Here is a 19720-nt window from a genome sequence, read left to right as displayed (position 1 = left end):
TTCTTTGCCACCGGTTTGTTGATATTATCCTCTTAATACACACACACACGTGTTATTCATTTTCATAAAGAGAATCTTTTTGTCTGTCCTGACGTGCTTGGTTTCTTATTCTGTTCTGTTGAATGTTTCTTCTCTTGTTTCTCCGTATCTCCTGAAACACGCGTCTGTTTTGTTTTTCTCCGCATTTACTACCTCTCAGTCCCACCTGTCCATTGATAGAAATCCTAAAATGACGTAAAAGTAATTATTATTATTATTTATTTATTTATTTCTTAGCAGACGCCCTTATCCAAGGCGACTTACAATCGCAAGCAAATACATTTCAAGTGTTACAATACAAATAATACAATAAGAGCAAGAAATACAATAATTTTTGTTCAAGTGTGACAAACCACAATTCAATAATACAGCAGATAATAGTGATAGTTACATCAGGATATGATTAAATAGTGATAGTAACATCAGGATATGATTAAATACAAAGTACTACAGGTTAAACACTTGGCAGATTACAGTATTCTGAAGTACAGGATTAAATGCAGTAAAATAGGGGGCAGATAAGAGCAAAATAAAGCACATTTAAATGAAGGGTGATAGTGTCCCAGGATACAAACAGAGGAGTTCTACAGGTGCTGTTTGAAGAGGTGAGTCTTAAGGAGGCGCCGGAATGTGGTCAGGGACTGGGCAGTCCTGATATCTGTAGGAAGGTCATTCCACCACTGTGGAGCAAGGGTGGAGAAGGAGCTGGCTCTGGAGGCAGGGGAGCGTAGCGGAGGTAGAGCCAGTCTTCTAGTGCAGGCGGAGCGGAGAGGTCGAGTGGGGGTGTAGGGAGAGATGAGGGTCTGGAGGTAGCTGGGTGCAGTCTGGTCAAGGCATCTGTAGGCTAGTACAAGAGTCTTGAACTGGATGCGAGCGGTGATCGGGAGCCAGTGGAGCGAGCGGAGTAGTGGAGTAGCGTGGGCGAAGCGAGGCAGAGAGAACACCAGGCGGGCAGCAGAGTTCTGGATGAGCTGGAGCGGACGGGTAGACTTTGTACTGGAGATAAGAAACCCTGTTCAATCGACCAGTCTATCTATCTATGTATCGCTATGTCTAGCCTTAAGAATAACACTGATATTTCATAGTCTGACATTCGACCCTAAGCATGTATACTTTTCTGAAAACAGTAGATAATATGATGGGGGTTGTAACAAGAGATTAATGTCAACAGTATTTCATTCTTTGTGTATTTATTTTAAAGATACTGTCTACATTTGAAACAAAAAATCAAATGCCTTCTTTCTTCTTGGGGTCTTTGTTACTACACTCTTCCAGAGATGAGTTTCATTAAGCTGCAGACAGACAGACAGACAGCCCCACCACCCTGTTCAGTTTGACGCGACAATATAATTCCTTCTTCTTGGTGTCTGTGTTAGTTTATTACATTCTTCTATTGAATCAGCCTCATGGTGTACACCCTATTGACAGTACTATGGCAGGTGAATCAGTCCCATGGTGTACACCCTATTGACAGTACTATGGCAGGTGAATCAGTCCCATAGTGTACATATTATTGACAGTACTATGGCAGGTGAAACAGTCCCATGGTGTACATCCTATTGACAGTGCTATGGCAGGTGAATCAGTCCCATAGTGTACATCTTATTGACAGTACTATGGCAGGTGAAACAGTCCCTGGTGTACACCTTATTGACAGTGCTATGGCAGGTGAATCAGTCCCATGGTTTACATCCTATTGACAGTGCTATGGCAGGTGAATCAGTCCCATGGTGTACACAACATCCTATTGACAGTGTTATAGCAGATTAATCACACACACACACACACACACACACACTGAGAAACGTTGAGACACACTGGCCCTGAATATCAAAAGTGTCTTCCGACAGTCAAAAGCTCACTGTCTCCGTCTGTTTTAACACAACTCTTATCCCGAACGTTGTTTCCATCATAAAATGAAATCCTTTTCTGCTGTTTTCTGACAGGTGTAATGAGTGCAATTTACATTTAAAAAAAAAACTATTAATCATTTTAATGAGAAACCTATATTAATGATGTTTTTATGTAATTTCAGGATTTCAGTCAATAGACAGGTGCCAAATGAAAAAATACATTAATAAATGAATGCATAAATAAATAAATATAGAAATGTATAGACATTTATTTATGTATATACTGTATGTGTTCATTTATTTATGTATTTGTTTATTTATTTTTCATTTTGGCATAGCTGTAACATTATCCCTTTCGTCCTCTAAAATCGCAGCAATCTCTAGCAGCACACTGGGCTCCGTCGGCAGGGTAGTCAGAATCACTGCACCCACATCAGAGCCTTTTTAGATGGAGCCTGTTTGAAAAAGGTTCCCTTCTCCATTAGGACTTTTTAAAACAGGCGGAACCACTTTAGACGTAAAATACTCAATCCGACCGGGGGGGGGGTATGTTATTTAGGTACCCACTTCATTTGCATAACAATGCTGATGCTGTCAGAATCGGGGTTTTGAAAACTGTTCTCATCCTTCCGGGCCATTTTTGATTTTTGCTGGAAACACGAAAAACAGTCGGAAAGTTCAACCCTGCCGGCCGGGGAGGACTTTTGATATTCAAGACCAGTAAGTCGTGTGCACGAGATAGTTATTTTCTCTAGTGGCCACATGATAATATCTTGTGCGCACTAAATCGTGCACAAGAGATATTAAATCGTTCCCAAAAGATATTAAATCATTCCCACGAGATATTAAATCGTTCTCATGAGATATTAAATCGTGCACACGAGATATTAAATCATTCCCACGAGATATTAAATCGTTCCCACGAGATATTAAATCGTTCTCATGAGATATTAAATCGTGCACAAGAGATATTAAATCATTCCCACGAGATATTAAATCGTTCCCACGAGATATTAAATCGTTCCCACGAGATATTAAATCGTTCTCACGAGATATTAAATCGTTCTCATGAGATATTAAATCGTTCTCATGAGATATTAAATCGTGCACAAGAGATATTAAATCATTCCCACGAGATATTAAATCGTTCTCACGAGATATTAAATCGTTCTCACGAGATATTAAATCGTTCCCACGAGATATTAAATCGTTCTCACGAGATATTAAATCGTTCCCACGAGATATTAAATCGTTCTCACGAGATATTAAATCGTTCTCACGAGATATTAAATCGTTCCCACGAGATATTAAATCGTTCTCACGAGATATTAAATCGTTCTCACGAGATATTAAATCGTTCTCACGAGATATTAAATCGTTCTCACGAGATATTAAATCGTTCTCACGAGATATTAAATCGTTCCCATGAGATATTAAATCGTTCTCATGAGATATTAAATCGTGCACAAGAGATATTAAATCGTTCCCACAAGATATTAAATCATTCCCACGAGATATTAAATCATTCCCACAAGATATCGGTCTCACTCGGCCATTGAATGGTTTTCTCAGCTTTTTCCAGAGAAAAATCGACTAGAGACCTGTGCTTTACCTCTTTTTGATGATGTCAGACAGGGTCCGACATTGGACCGGAAAGGGAAAATTGCAATGTCGGACCAGGTCCGACACAGGACATTAAAGGGTTAAATCATTCCCACGAGATATTAAATCGTTCCTATGAGATATTAAATCGTGCACACGAGATATTAAATCGTTCCCACGAGATATTAAATCGTGCACAAGAGATATTAAATCGTGCACAAGAGATATTAAATCCTTCCCACGAGATATTAAATCATTCCCACGAGATATTAAATCGTTCCCACGAGATATTAAATCGTGCACAAGAGATATTAAATCGTGCACAAGAGATATTAAATCCTTCCCACGAGATATTAAATCATTCCCACGAGATATTAAATCGTTCCCACGAGATATTAAATCGTGCACAAGAGATATTAAATCGTGCACAAGAGATATTAAATCCTTCCCACGAGATATTAAATCATTCCCACGAGATATTAAATCATTCCCACGAGATATTAAATCATTCCCACGAGATATTAAATCATTCCCACGAGATATTCAATCCTTCCCACGAGATGTATATATTTTTTCTCTCATGTACCTTCCCGGGCTCCATACCCCTGGAATCAATTCAGTGGATATGACCGGTTCTACTCCAGCCTTTGAACTGTGTGGTTTGCAGGTTGCATTCAATTCAATGGGCTGAGATGTCAAATTTATTTACAGCCTTCAACAAAATAACAAGAAAGCCACAACAGCATTAGCGTTAGGGTCGCTTCTCTGATGCATTTCTTAATGGCATTTTTTTATTAGGCTCGAACAGGCTATCGTATCGGTCCTGTAAGATTTGTTACATCGTTGCGTTTTTGTTCTTGTACTCAGTTTGTTTTTCTATAACATACAAAACTGTATCAGTCTGCTCAGCAAGTTAACAGTGAGTTATTAGGTTATTTTAGCACCATTGAAAAATAAAATAATCTTATGGATTATATTATTATTATTATTATTATTTATTTCTTAGCAGACGCCCTTATCCAGGGCGACTTACAATCGTAAGCAAATACATTTCAAGTGTTACAATACAAGTAATACAATAAGAGCAAGAAATACAATAACCTTTGTTCAAGTGTGACAAACCACAATTCAATAATACAGCAGATAATAGTGATAGTTACATCAGGATATGATTAAATAGTGATAGTTACATCAGGATGTGATTAAATACAAAGTACTACAGGTTAAACACTTGGCAGATTACAGTATTCTGAAGTACAGGATTAAATGCAGTAAAATAGGGGGCAGATAAGAGCAAAATAAATCCATTTACATGATAGTGATAGTGTCCCAGGATACAAACAGAGGAGTTCTACATGTGCTAATTGAAGAGGTGAGTCTTAAGGAGGCGCCGGAATGTGGTCAGGGACTGGGCAGTCCTGACATCTGTAGGAAGGTCATTCCACCACTGCGGAGCAAGGGTGGAGAAGGAGCGGGCTCTGGAGGCAGGGGAGCGTAGCGGAGGTAGAGCTAGTCTTCTAGTGCAGGCGGAGCGGAGAGGTTGAGTGGGGGTGTAGGGAGAGATGAGGGTCTGGAGGTAGCTGGGTGCAGTCTGATCAAGGCATCTGTAGGCTAGTACAAGAGTCTTGAACTGGATGCGAGTGGTGATCGGGAGCCAGTGGAGCGAGCGGAGTAGTGGAGTGTGTTAATAGTTCATATTCTGTTTAACTTCCTGGACGTCTGGTTTTTTAAAATGTCATCTTGCTAGTGCCACCAGCCAGGTTAGCCTTTTAAGTTAGTCCCAGTCTTGATAAACAGCTGTTTTTATTTTCTATGTGTAATGTATAGCTCATGCTTCAATGGCGTTAACTGATTGAATTTTTCAATCTAATAGCTGATCCAAAAAAATGTCCCAGTGTAGTATTGAATTCGGTGCACCATGGGAACCTGTGTCCCTTGCTCATTCTGCGCAGTCACATCAAGGCGCTCTCTTTACCATCTCTACACGGGCTCAGATGATTTAGTCAAGACGGGAACACGGCGACTCAGAGGTCAATGCACAGCTTCTTCCAGTGATCAGCATTAGGACATCATAAACACAGATGTTGTTCATTTAAACATTTTAACTGTCCAGCTGTGAGACAACAGGTTAAATACTGACTCATAGAAAGGAGGGTCAGATTTAATAGATTTTAATAATACTCCAAAAATACATAACATAAAAATACTAAATTGAGAGAGAGAGAGAGAGAGAGAGAGAGAGAGAGAGAGAGAGAGAGAGAGAGAGAGAGAGAGAGATGTAGATATAGATATCACTCGGCCTGACTACAAGGGAGTCAGGAAGGAAATGGCACTGCCCAGAAGACCACAGGGTTTGGCTTGATGGCCCATTTAATTGATTTATTGTTGGCAGGTGGGCTTAAATCAAGTAATTAAGAGCCCTTTGAAAAAAGGGACAGGCTCAACCTGTCTCTCTGAGGTGTATGGAAGGAGGGTGTGTGTGTGTGTGTGTGTGTGTGTGTGTGTGTGGGGGGTGTCTGTGTGTGTGTGTGTGTGTGTCTGTGTGTGTGGGGGGTCTGTGTGTGTGTGTGTGTGTGTGTGTGTGGAGCTGGAGAGAGAAGTGAAAGAGAGCAGATGCTTTACTGAAGAACTTAAGTTTAACATTTGTTTTGTTATGGGTAAACGGCTATCCTTGAGAAAGAAGACAAGCACTGAATTGACAACAGAACTGGCAGAACTATTGTTGATGGATGGACAACGACACCTGCGCCTTCTGCCAGTTCTGTTGTCAATTCAACGCTTGTCATCTTTCTATTCCTTAAGGGTATTATCTTCAAGTATTGCTTATCCTTGTTAGACAGCTTTCTGGGTCTTCCAGTCCTGGGTTTGTCAATTACAGATGATGTTTCTCTGTACTTGATTAAGCTTCGGATACCACACCTTGAAAATCGAGTGTTCACTCACAATGTTTTTCCTTCTTTATGAAAGTCAAGGTTGTTATAATAGTAGAAAACACGAGTGGAGGCTTTGAGTAAATTGTTGATGCTCATAATGCAACAGAGTAGAAAAATTCAACATGTCTAAGACTTTTGCACAGCAGTATATACTGTATATATATATATATATATATATATATATATATATATATATATATATATATATATATTATAATTAATTTGTATTTTGTTTTCTCTTTGACAATTTTTGATTTTCTTTTTTACCATAAGACCTCAATTGTGCACCCCTGCCCTAGCGGACCCCAGTTTCCACGGCTGGATTATTCTAGCTGTGGAGATTGGTGTCCCCTAGATAGTGTGTCTTTTGGGGCTCTTAGATCAAATTCACTCCTTACGTTTGAATAAACATGGTAAACACTGCATGGCCTCTAATGTGACTCTTTTAGTAAGAAGCCACTGGGGAAACCGTTTTCCATGGCTGGACATTATAGACTGTAGTGCAGTGTTTATAAATGCCTGCTGGAAATACATATACATAAACACAGCAGTGAAGTTATCAACAAAAAGTGCAGGTACTCGTATGCGCAGCCGGGTGTAAACATTTCAAAAACTGAGACCATTTGAGTGTCAATGAATAAATACTTTTAAAATGTATACATATTAGTACACAATACATTTATAAATACAAAATAAGCCTTAAAAATAACTGATCAATTATAACCAATTCACCATAAACAAAGAAGCTGAAAATACTGAAAGCTTTGCACCCTTGGCTTGTATCACTCAGTCATGTACTGTAATATAACACTTAAGTTAAACCTGAAATGACAAGCATTAAGAAATATTACACAATGCAGTAACTGCTGGAGAGAGGGAATTTTGTTTCAATGTATCCTAAAAAAGGGGTGATGTTATAAAAAATGGTATAAAAAAACAACTGTGCTGTGAAAAAATGATACAAAAAGGCTAAAATACCCCTGAAATGTATAATGTAACAGGCACTACTCCTAATGATGATGTGCTTGTCCATTTTAATCTGCATAGTATTCTCTGAAATCACCCCCATCCTTTCCAGACCCTGGGTACTCACCTACAACAGGACCTGGCCATGCTACGATAATAGCCTTGGATTAGAACAGATATCCCTGTTTCTTTTATTTATTTTGTACTTACTACTTATCTTACAATAATATGTTCTGTGTTCTTCCTTGTGTTTCTGTGTAGATTAATTACCATGATCTATTCCAGAAAAAGATTTTTCAGGCAGAAACACTATAAAAGTAGACTTTTCATTTTATTTTATCCCTGGTATTATGGTTTAAGACACGTTTTCATGAAGTAATATAATTTCTGTGGTTTACTTCTGCCTTCATATGTTTTTTTAGATGTGCATGCAAGTGAAATCGCATTTCACTTAAATAAACTCTTCAAGATGTTTTAGAAAAGGGGGCATAGTACAAAGAAAAAACACCTCACCATTTAGTTTTTTGTTTATTACAGTCCTCATAACAGAAAATACTAGGATCACAACAAAACAAAACGTTGATCACTATGCTTAACATGTACCTTGCATGTTGGGCCCGTGTTTGAAAAGCGTGAAGCACACCTCCATCTGAATCCCGATTCTGACTCAAATCTGAAGCTGCACTTTGATCCTGTTTTTTATGTTATTGTTAATCCCTACTAAGGTTGCCACGATATCAAAATTTCAGTTTTCGATTATTGAATCATTTTTTTTCCAACGATTACAATACCTACGATATCTATGATACGATATTTAAATTAGTTCACAGTGGCACAAAAACATAATCCTATTGGAAAATGAAGCCTCATTTTTGTATAAATGTACATGTCTATAATAGGGCATAACATGTGAAATAAGTTACTATAAAGTAGTATATTGTGAGAAGTGTTGAATTTAAATCAAGGGAAGTAATGTTAAAACTTTACAATGCATTAGTAAGACCTCACCTAGAATATTGTGTTCAGTTCTGGTCACCTCGTTACAAAAAGGATATTGCTGCTCTAGAAAGAGTGCAAAGAAGAGCGACCAGAATTATCCCAGGTTTAAAAGGCATGTCGTATGCAGACAGGCTAAAAGAATTTAATCTATTCAGTCTTGAACAAAGAAGACTACGCGGTGATCTGATTCAAACATTCAAAATCCTAAAAGGTATAGACAATGTTGACCCAGGGGACTTTTTTGACCTGAAAAAAGAAACAAGGACCAGGGGTCACAAATGGAGATTAGATAAAGGTGCATTCAGAACAGAAAATAGGAGGCACTTTTTTTACACAGAATTGTGTAAGGTCTGGAACAAACTCCCCAGTAATGTTGTTGAAACTGACACCCTGGGATCCTTCAAGAAGCTGCTTGATGAGGTTCTGGGATCAATAAGCTACTGACAACCAAACGAGCAAGATGGGCTGAATGGTCTCCTCTCGTTCATTGATACATGTCATCAATCTATCAATGAAAGAGTACAAATCAAACTAAATATTATTATATAAAAAAGCACATTTAAGTGCATGAACTTTATAATTACTCAAAATACATACAGCTTTACATTGACTTGGAGTCTTTTACTACAAACTAATGCATAAACTATATTATAATCACTGTGGTGAAAGGATACTGATATTTTTTTTACATGCTACACCGTTTTTTTTAATAAAAGACAAAATTATTAGTTACACTACTTTAGGTTTTAAATTCTCATATTTTACCCGTGTTTCTCTAATTAAAAAATATCTTAGCTGTGCAAACTTATTAAGATAATGATTAATGTATTCAAATATAAAATGTTTTGTTTTTTAATTAAATGCATTTCAGTAGTTGCACAAGCTGTACAAAATAGTAATAATTATAATAACGTAGACAATGCAAATTAAATACATTTTAAGTTGTCATCATCATCATTATTATTATTATTTTAGCTTGGTCCCAAGATTAACAGGCATTTTCATTTTCTTACTGGATTCTTGCTGTGCTTGTTTTGCAGCTGCGTAACTCTCTGGGTGGTAATTGTGAAGATGATTGAATAAGTTTGAGTGTTCCCAGTTTTCAATGGAACTTTCTTTTTACAAGCCAGACAGAGTGGTTCACCATCTTCAGTTGGTTCTCCTTTTTCGTTTTTTTTTTAGCCAAAATAATCCCAAACTCGGGAGTGGTGTATTTTTAATTTCGGTGCTAGTTCCGATTCTTCTGTTAGTTCTGCAGCTGCAGGTGGTTTGGGTTCTGCAGACACACTGTGACTCTCTCCTTCAGGGTGTTCGTTCAGCTGCAGGTGGTTTGGGTTCTGCAGACATACTGTGATTCTGTCCTGTGACAGAATGAAAGCTCGGCCAATCAAGATGCAGCGATTATATTGATGTTAATGGTGGCCAATAGCAGCTCACAGAAACAGAAGCAGTGCGAGGAAACAGAATGCAAGCAGCATGAACTGTGCTGAATGAAAGCGCATTTGAGAAACATTGCTCTACTGGACTGTGTGAGTGGATGGAATGCATCCGCGTTGGGTGAAAAGCAGATGAAATAAGTCCCGGTACCCAGTACCGGCATCAAAATAAGTCCCGGTACGGAATACCTGGGAGTACTGGCAGAATCTCACCCCTGCATGAACATGTTTCTCTTTGACAAAATGTTTCACCATGGCATACAAGTATAAGTGATCCAAACATTGTAAGCGGTGTGATGGCACATTTACAAAGATATGTGACTCGTCATGAAGAGCACGTATTTATATAAGCATGTGTTTCATAGGCTTGCCAGCTTTGGGTGTTTATTTAGAAAGCGCAGATATTACAATTAAAAAAATGCAATAACTTTCAATGTTTTTATGTTACGTTGTGTATTTGTGGTGCATTATTAAAATCTATGTAGTTCGTTGCATGTTTATCTCAGGACCTGCTGATCAATGGCAGCCGCTGCGCTTTACCACAGTAGCTGCTGAATCGCCGTGAACCCGCTTTGAAAAAAGAGCATGTGTAGCGACTGGGAAAAGACAGCTCTGCCATGCGCACAACGAGCAGGGGACACCTGCATTCTACAGGGAATAGAATACGATTCTACACCGGCTTTTCACTCTGAAGTCTGGTAACTCCCTCAAACGAATCAATGCTTTCAGTAGCTCTCCGGCCATGTCTCTTGCGCATGAGCTACATTTCCGATATATTTATTAAGTAATTAGATCGAATTACAACAATTACAATGACACACAAATCAAGGTTTAAAATCGACCAAAACACACTCTTTTAATTCTCAATTCAAATGTGGTTTAATTTTACAATTGGGCGCTTTTTAATTTGTTTTTCAAATCGATAGAAGTGATCAATATTCAATACACACCGCTGACCTACACGCGTCTATAGGGTCTATATATAAAATAAATATATTCAATTGTGATGAACCTTGGTATTGACGTTACTGAGAACAAGTGCGGATGTACGAAGGTGTCTCTGTACATGTGCACCTGTGTCTCTCACACTGACACTTCTCAATATAGCTAAGAACCGCTTATCCAATAGTCATGATACTGGCTATTAACATTATTTAGCAGAAGTTATTGAGAGTATCAGATTGTGGGGATATAGGGGGTGTCTGTCTGTCTGTACATCCGTCCGTCTGTCTGTCACACTTTTACATCTTGAGAACACAAGACGTTATTCCACACACTGTAAATCATTTTAATAGACTTTACCAGGACACCTCATTCGCTTACCTGATGAAGGTCTTCAACACCACTTATTCAATTCCCATTAAACTCTTCATTGGCATGTCTTATTCTACACGGCTCTGTACATGCTGTTGATACACGTCATGCTCATGGTCTTTCCCTCACACTGAGAGCTCTGATTGTGAATGGAGAGCCGTGGCGATGGGGAGTGGAGGTCACTGACAGGCTTGCAAATCACATAATTTTGTACTCAGGAAGTGCTAGTAAACAAGATAAACCACATATCAGAAATCAACCAATCACAGTGCAGTATTGCCACAATTCCAGTGCCTCCCTCCGATCCTGGTACAGATGTCATCCCGTGCATAGAACAAACGCTACACCTGATTCCAAAAATCTAAACAAAACAAACACACACATACCTGGTGCCTTTTGCAAAACGGATCATTCTATTAACTGCGCTGTTTCTTTAAATTTTGATGAACTTGACACTAGTTTTTCTAAAGAAATTACTGAAGTTGCAAATAGAAATGATTTATCTTTTGAATATTTATTTGTTCTCCCATGCAGATCTCTACAGTAATATACAGCAGTGGACTGAACACACTACTATAAACTAAAGCTCTTCACTGGCAATGCTGGGGTGAGTACAGCCTGTCGGGGCGTTACATTAAATACTGGGGTGCCTATCCCTGCCGCAGGGTAAAAGGGTGCACTTTAGAGTTTCACAAATATCTAGAGAGCCACTTGTCCGTGATGAAACTTGCTAAGGTTCTTCATTAGCACAAGCTATCGAGAATCTTATTCGGTTAGAAACTAAGGGTGCAGTGAGGTTGTCTGTTTGACTGTCTTTCTGGATCACTTATGTTTGTTCCTCTCTCCTCTCTCCCCTCCTCTCTCCCCTCTCCCCTCCTCTCTCCCCTCTCCTCTCTCTCTTCTCCTCTCCCTCTTCCTCCTCTTTCTTCTCCCCTCTCTCTTCCTCTCTCTCCTCTCCTCTCTCTCTTCTCCTCTCCCTCTTCCTCCTCTTTCTTCTCCCCTCCCTCTTCCTCCTCTCTCCCCTCTCCCCTCATCTCTCCCTTCTCTCCCTCTTCCTCCTCTTTCTTCTCCCCTCTCTATCCCTCTCTCCCCTCTCCTCTCTCCCCTCTCCTCTTCTCCCTCTTCCTCCTCTTTCTTCTCCCCTCTCTCTCCCCTCTCCTCTCTCCTCCTCTCCCTCTTCCTCCTCTTTCTTCTCCCCTCTCTCCCCTCCTTCTCCTCTCCCTCTTCCTCCTTTTTCTTCTCCCCTCCCTCTCTCCCATTTGTCTGTCTCTGTCTGTCTTTCACCACACACTCCAACCTCCTATTTGTTGGATTGCATTTGTCTCGAATTGGTTTTGTAGAAATAGTTTAAATCATTCAGGTGCTGTGTGATTCTTATCAGGGGATGAGAAGATAATGCTCCGTCTGTGTGTGCGCTGGTTGCTAATGAAGGGGTAACATGAGGAACTGAGTGTGAGTCTGTCCCTGGCAGAGCAGTGTGATCAGTATTTACAGTTCTGAGCGGAACCACGAAGCAGAGAGACAAACACAGAGGAACCAAACACACACACATACACACACTGACACGCACGCACACACACACACACACACACTGACACGCACACACACACACACACACACACACACACACTGACACGCACGCACACACACACACACACGCACGCACACACACACACACACACACTGACACGCACGCGCACACACACACACGCACGCACACACACACACATTGAGAAACACGCACACACACGCACGCATACACACACACACACGCACACACACATTGAGAAACACGCACACTGACACACACACACACGCACGCACACACACACACACACACACTGACACGCACGCACACACACACACACACACACACACATTGAGAAACACGCACACACACGCACGCATACACACACACGCACACACACACACACACACATTGAGAAACACGCACACTGACACGCACACACACGCACGCACACACACACATACACACACGCACACACACATTGAGAAACACGCACACTGACACACACACACATTGAGAAACACACACACTGACACACTCACACTAACACACACACGCACACACACACACACACACATTGAGAAACACGCACACTGACATGCACACACACGCACGCACACACACACACACATACACACACGCACACACACATTGAGAAACACACACACTGACACACTCACACTAACACACACACGCACACACACACTGACACAGACACACATTGAGAAACACACACACTGACACAGACACACTGAGGAACACACACACTGACACACACAGACACACACACACACACACTCGTTTCCAAATGTAACTGAGCTGCTAAAAGTTTAGTTCGGATCCAAACAGATTCACTCGTTTGCATTTTGTGGAAATGATCAAATAGACACAAACAAGGCCTGCAGATCTTGGTCTCATAGCGACAGACAGACAGACACACAGACAGACAGACAGAGCCCCACAATCCTGTTCAGTTTTGACACTACAATATAATTCCTTCTTCTCAGTGTCTGTGTTAGTTTAGTGTCAAACTGAACAAGCTTGTGGGCACTGTCTGTCTGTGTATGTGTGTGTCTGTGTGTGTCTGTGTGTGTCTGTGTCTGTCTGTGTCTGTGTCTGTGTGTGTCTGTGTCTGTCTGTGTCTGTCTGTGTGTGTGTCTGTCTGTGTCTGTGTGTGTCTGTGTCTGTCTGTGTCTGTCTGTGTCTGTGTCTGTCTGTGTCTGTCTGTGTCTGTCTGTGTCTGTGTCTGTCTGTGTCTGTCTGTGTCTGTCTGTGTCTGTGTGTGTGTCTGTGTGTGTGTGTGTGTGTCTGTGTGTGTGTGTGTGTCTGGAAGAATGTATATGTAAGTGTGAGTGACATTAGAATTACTGCTCTCTGTCAGATCGAACAGGATTGTATTATTCGTATGTTACGCTCTCATTAGCATAGCCTCGGCTCTCTTTCTTTTTGTAAGTCACACTTCTTATTCTGCAGGACACGTAATCTGTTTTGTCCTTCATTCGCCCCTGTCTTTGAAATGCTAATTACACATCAATTTGGAAAAGATCTGAGGAGCTTCCGCTTACAAATGTGTGTTTGTGATAATGAAACTGTGTGTGTGTGTCAGTGTGTGTGTGTCTCAAAGTGTGTGCCTCGGTGTCTGCCTCAATATGTGTGTGTCAGTGTCTGTGTGTCTCAGTGTGTGTCAGTGGGTGTGTGTTTCAGTGCGTGTGTGTGTGTCTCAGTGTGTGTGTGCGTGTGTCTCAGTGTGTGTGTGTGTGTGTGTGTGTGTTTGTGTAACAGTGTGTGTGTGTGTCTTGGTGTGTATTTCAATATCATTGTGCAAATCCATATTTCAGAGATGGAAATAAGACTCCCATTGCATAGCAGTTTGATCCATTCCTGGTTTTACTCTGAGTTTAATAAGACACACCTGAGCTTGTTACCTATATACTATAAAAAAAAATCTGGACTGGGTGAAAATGCTATGCAATTGAAATCTTATTTCCATCCTTGTAGTATCCTGTGTTCAGCTGTAAATTCCTGTATCTCTGGGTTTAGGTTAAAACAACAAAACAAAACATTGTGTTTTTATAAACTAAACAATATGTATTAAATAATACAACACAAATACAAAATAATACCTATAGACACACGGGGGCGGGGTGTACCCCGTCACATATCTTAACCCCTGTGTGCGTAGCACACATGGCCTCAAAGGCCACCTTCCCCCTTAAAAAACCAATAGTCCCGGTCATAGTCCTAGGCCAAGAACAGAGGCCTTAATGGTCCCACGGGCGGTAATGTTGTCAGTGGAAATGCTGACAGCGCACAGGCTGGCTCCTCCAGCTGGGACAATACTGGCAGCGGAATGGCTGCTAATGGCAACGCTGGCAGTAGCAATGCTGACAGTGGTAAAGCTGGCTTCTCCAGCCCAGTTGTTTCTGGCAGCGGACATGCTGCCTGTGGCACTGCTGGCAACAGAAAGGCTGACAGCAGTGTGGCATACTCCAGCAGCACACAGCTGGCAGTGGCAAGACTGGCTCCTCCAGCCCTGTAGGCAGCAGTGGAAATGCTGCTAGGGGCGCCGCTGGCAGCTGCAGTGCTGACAGTGGCAATGCTGTCATCTGGCAGTGATGGTGGCGGTAATGCTGCCCTCAGCGCGGGACACTCCAGCAGTGGCAGCGGCGTGGCGTACTCCGCAGTGATGATAATGCTGGCAGTGGTAATGCTGCCCTCAGCGTGGGACACTCCAGCAGTGGCAGCGGCGTGGCGTACTCTGCAGTGATGATAATGCTGGCAGTGGTAATGCTGCCCTCAGCGCGGGACACTCCAGCAGTGGCAGCGGCGTGGCGTACTCTGCAGTGATGATAATGCTGGCAGTGGTAATGCTGCCCTCAGCACGGGACACTCCAGCAGTGGCAGCGGCGTGGCGTACTCCGCAGTGATGATAATGCTGGCAGTGGTAATGCTTCCCTCAGTGTGGGACACTCCAGCAGTGGCAGCGGCGTGGCGTACTCCGCAGTGATGATAATGCTGGCAGTGGTAATGCTTCCCTCAGTGTGGGACACTCCAGCAGTGGCAGCGGCGTGGCGTACTCCGCAGTGATGATAATGCTGGCAGTGGTAATGCTTCCCTCAGTGTGGGACACTCCAGCAGTGGCAGCGGCGTGGTGTACTCCAGTGTGTGTGTCAGTGTGTGTGCTTGTCTCAGTGTGTGTGTGTGTGTGTGTCAGATTGTGTGTTTGTCTCAGTGTGTGTGTGTGTTTCAACTGAAATCAAACTTTATTTGTATAGCGCCCAGGAATATAAGGGATTAAAAGATCCCTTAAGTATGATGGGGCCAGACCATTCAGGGCTTTATAGGTTAAGAGTAGGACCATAAAATCAATCCTAGACCACACCAGGGGCCAATGTAGGGCTGCTAGCACAGGAGAAATATGTTCGCATTTTTTTGTTCTTGTTTAAACCCTGGCCGCAACATTTTGTACAAGCTGCAATCGAGATAAAACTTATCTTGGGATACCTGAAAACACGGTGTTGCAATAATCAAGCCGAGATGATACAAAGGCATGCATCAATCTCTCAGCATCCTGCAGCGAAAGAAAGCATCCTACTTTAGCAATATTTCTAAAGTGAAAAAATCACACTTTGGTTCCTCATTTCAGCTTTCAGTGAGTAAGGGAAGCTGCCCACTGGAAAAACACATGGATTTGTATTATTTTGATCCCAAAAGCATTACCTCCTGTTTTATCTGAATTTAACAATAAACACTTATCCGACCTCCATAGCTTAATATCAGTGAGGCAGGTAGTCAGAATATTTGAAAATAAAGTATCACCCGATTTTAGAGACAAATATAACTGATTATCATGAGCATAACAATGAAAATGATCCTCACGTCTACGGACAATATCGCCCAAGGGCTCATGTGTAGGAAAAACAAAATTGGTCCTGGGGGGTGCCACATGTAACTTCAGAAAGGAAGAATCTCCCTCAATTTTAACATATTGTAACCTATTTGAAAGATAGGATTTGTAGGAACAATTCAGTAATTGATAATTTAATGTTTATCTGGGTTGATTAGTTCTCTTATTAATAATATTTAATTGACGTGTTATAAAGATCGAGGATTTACTATGAACACACATACACGTGCAGACGCAAGGAATGTTTAATCAATAGTAGTATTTATTAAGTACACAAATAATAATCAGAAATCAGAAAAGTCAGAAAGTAAATCTCTTTGTCTCTAAGCACAAAACACAGTTAAACAATCTCACTGCACTCATGCTGGCTAGCAGGCAATTGAAATATGACACCGCCTGTCTCCTCACACACAAGCAGCAACTCAGCAGCTCAAGCAAGCTGTGACGTAACTAGTGACTTGCACACACATACACGCCCACATAGAAACTGAAATGATGCAGACAATCTTAGAATATATCACATTAACCCTTAGCGGTCCATTTATTCAGCGTGTCTCAGGCGCGTCAGGTCCAAAATCTTTTCACACACGCAGTTTATTTTAGACGTTCTGTTTAAAAGTATTTTTTTTTCACAGTAAAACAGGTTTAAAAGGCACTGCAGGACACTCAGTACTGCATCTCCAGCCCCGCCCCACCCCTTGTTCGCTGTATTTTTCACATACGTCTTAATAATAGTACATACCGATAAATCATCTCCTGATCACTTGTTTTATGACCAAACTCCTCAATAATGCGATCCAAGTCATTATTTTATTAACATCTCAAAAAAGCTCTGCAAATGTCTGTGATGTTCTTTGAGCGCTGGATGCAGAAGCAGCTATCTTGTTTGTGTATGTCTGTGTTATCTACGTGGTGCCGGGGCTATCTGTATTCATGAGATACACCCCTTGTTTTTTTTTTTTTGTTTTTTTTCAGCTTCTCTTGGCTCCTATTTTCCCCAGAAAGGGAAAATTGCAATGTCGGACCAGGTCCGATATAGGACTGCAGAGGGTTAAGCTTATTAATGGTATATAGATTAAGGATATGGCAAGTTTACTTTTAAATACATTCTTCATACAACAATATTGGGTAGATTACTTATAGTTACTTCATCAAGTTTCACTAAAAGTTATTTCACAACTAAATAATTAACAGTTTAATTCTATGTGAATGTGTTACACTTAATTAATTTAGTTCCATGAAAGGAAAATGCAACTGGAATTATACTCAACAGTTCCTTGAAGCTTAGACTTTTGGTCCGCTGGTTTGGAAACTCAATCTGTTGAAGTGTCCAGTACAAAAAGCTCTCCTCTCAGCAACAAAGTCTTCAATCCCACATTGGATCAAACTCAGCAACAAAAGCTTTCAATTCTCGATAGAATCAACAAACAGCGCCCATCCACTCTGTTCTCTTCACTGAATCTTTTAGCTATGCAGGTAGCAGGGCACAGTTTCTTTTGGATACTGTGGTTTTAGGTGTACAGCAGACCCAGACTGGTTTGTCTGATAACAGTCACTCTAAGTTTTACGGCAGTCCTCCAGTCGGGCCTCAGTCTCGTTGCTTGTGGTAGTGACTCGCAGCGTGCTTTCTCTTCTTGGGTCTGTTTTCAGGCAGAGTCCTGTCTTGGTTCCGTTTTTAGTCCCAGAGTTGCAGCTTTGCTTAGCAGAGTGACAGCACCTTGTTTAGCATTTGATGTGGCGCGCCAAATGTTTTTTTTTTTTAATTTAGTCATTGCCAATTAGTTTTTTTATTATTTTCTCCCCAATTTGAAATGCCCAATTATTTTTAGGCTCAGCTCACCGCTACCACCCCTGCGCTGACTCGGGAGGGGTGAAGATGAACACACGCTGTCCTCCGAAGCGTGTGCCGTCAGCGGCCCGCTTCTTTACACTCACTGCAGACTCACCGTGCAGCCGCCTCAGAGCTACAGCGTCGGAGGACAACGCAGCTCTGGGAAGCTTACAGGCAAGCCCGCAGGCGCCCGGCCAGACTACAGGGGTCGCTGGTGCGCGGTGAGCCGAGGACACCCTGGACGACCTAACCCTCCCTCCCCCCGGACGACGTTCGGCCAATTGAGCGCTGCCCCCTGGGAGCTCCTGTCCACGGTCGGCAAAGGAATAGCCTGGACTCGAACTGGCGACGTCCAGGCTATAGAGCGCATCCTGCACTCTAGCGAGTGCTTTTACTGGATGCGCCACTCGGGAGCCCCTTGGAGCGCCAAATGTTTTGTTTTGCTGGATATTTGTGTCTTTTTCACTCTGCTGAGTAGCTACTTTCATTAGGTCATTTGTGTATCCCAGTCCTTTGATGTTTTAATATCCTTTTCCACTGAGACATCACTAGATTATGTCTTCTTTGAATCAAAATGATTGTTGTTGCACGTGTGAATTATCTGTACGTAATTCAACTGTCCGCTCAGCCTAACCCAGTCCAGGCGCCGGTCCTCTGATCAGTAGGTCACATAGTTCAGTATGTCTGCAAGCCAGAGGCCCTCTTCTCAAGACTCAGCAGTTTGCCCTGTTTCTCAAGACACACAGTTTCATTAATGAATTCAGTTACATTTCTGATACACGTTCATGTATTATTATCATATTTAGGGAATATGTCCCACAGATTTAAACCAGGACAGGACACTACCTGACATCCTATAAGACTCTTAAGACATTCAATCAAAATAGAATGATAAATAGTCTCAAATGCTGCACTTAGATCTAAAAGAATAAGAACCGAGGGTGAGTCCGTATCTGACTACAGGAGCACATCATTTACCACTCTAAGAAGAGCAGTTTCAGTACAATGGCCAGGGCGGAAACCTAACTGAAATTTCTCATGAATATCATGTACTGCTAGGAAGGTATTAAGTTGTTTAACTACCACTCTCTAAAGCTTAGATAGAAAGGGGAGGTTAGAAATAGGCCTAAAGTTGTTAAGGATTTGGGGATCCAGAGTAGGTTTTTTAAGCAATGGTTGTACTACAGCAACCTTGAAGGAATTGGGAACAGTACCAGATGAAAGCGAGCTATTAACCCTTTGAGTAGTGAGTTCTTCAGAAGACTCACTCCCGGTCCAACGGGAGTGAGTCTTCTGCATGCGCTTGATTATT

General features: G+C 41.5%; 1 protein-coding gene across 1 annotated transcript in view; it reads left to right on the top strand.

Annotated features, from left to right (window-relative positions):
- The window catches only part of LOC117409967 (glutamate receptor ionotropic, NMDA 2D-like), a 78244-nt gene that overhangs the window by 3302 nt on the left and 55222 nt on the right, over window positions 1–19720 (top strand). The window contains exon 2 of the mRNA XM_059018554.1: window positions 11677–11749. The gene's annotated coding sequence lies outside the window, so the exon portion shown is untranslated. The remainder of the gene's footprint in view (window positions 1–11676; window positions 11750–19720) is intronic.

The sequence above is a fragment of the Acipenser ruthenus genome, chromosome 60, assembly GCF_902713425.1.
Source record: "Acipenser ruthenus chromosome 60, fAciRut3.2 maternal haplotype, whole genome shotgun sequence".
Classification (NCBI taxonomy): Eukaryota; Metazoa; Chordata; class Actinopteri; order Acipenseriformes; family Acipenseridae; genus Acipenser; species Acipenser ruthenus.
The sequence above is the reverse complement of the archived record's forward strand: the minus strand, read 5'-3'. Positions and strand labels throughout refer to the sequence as shown.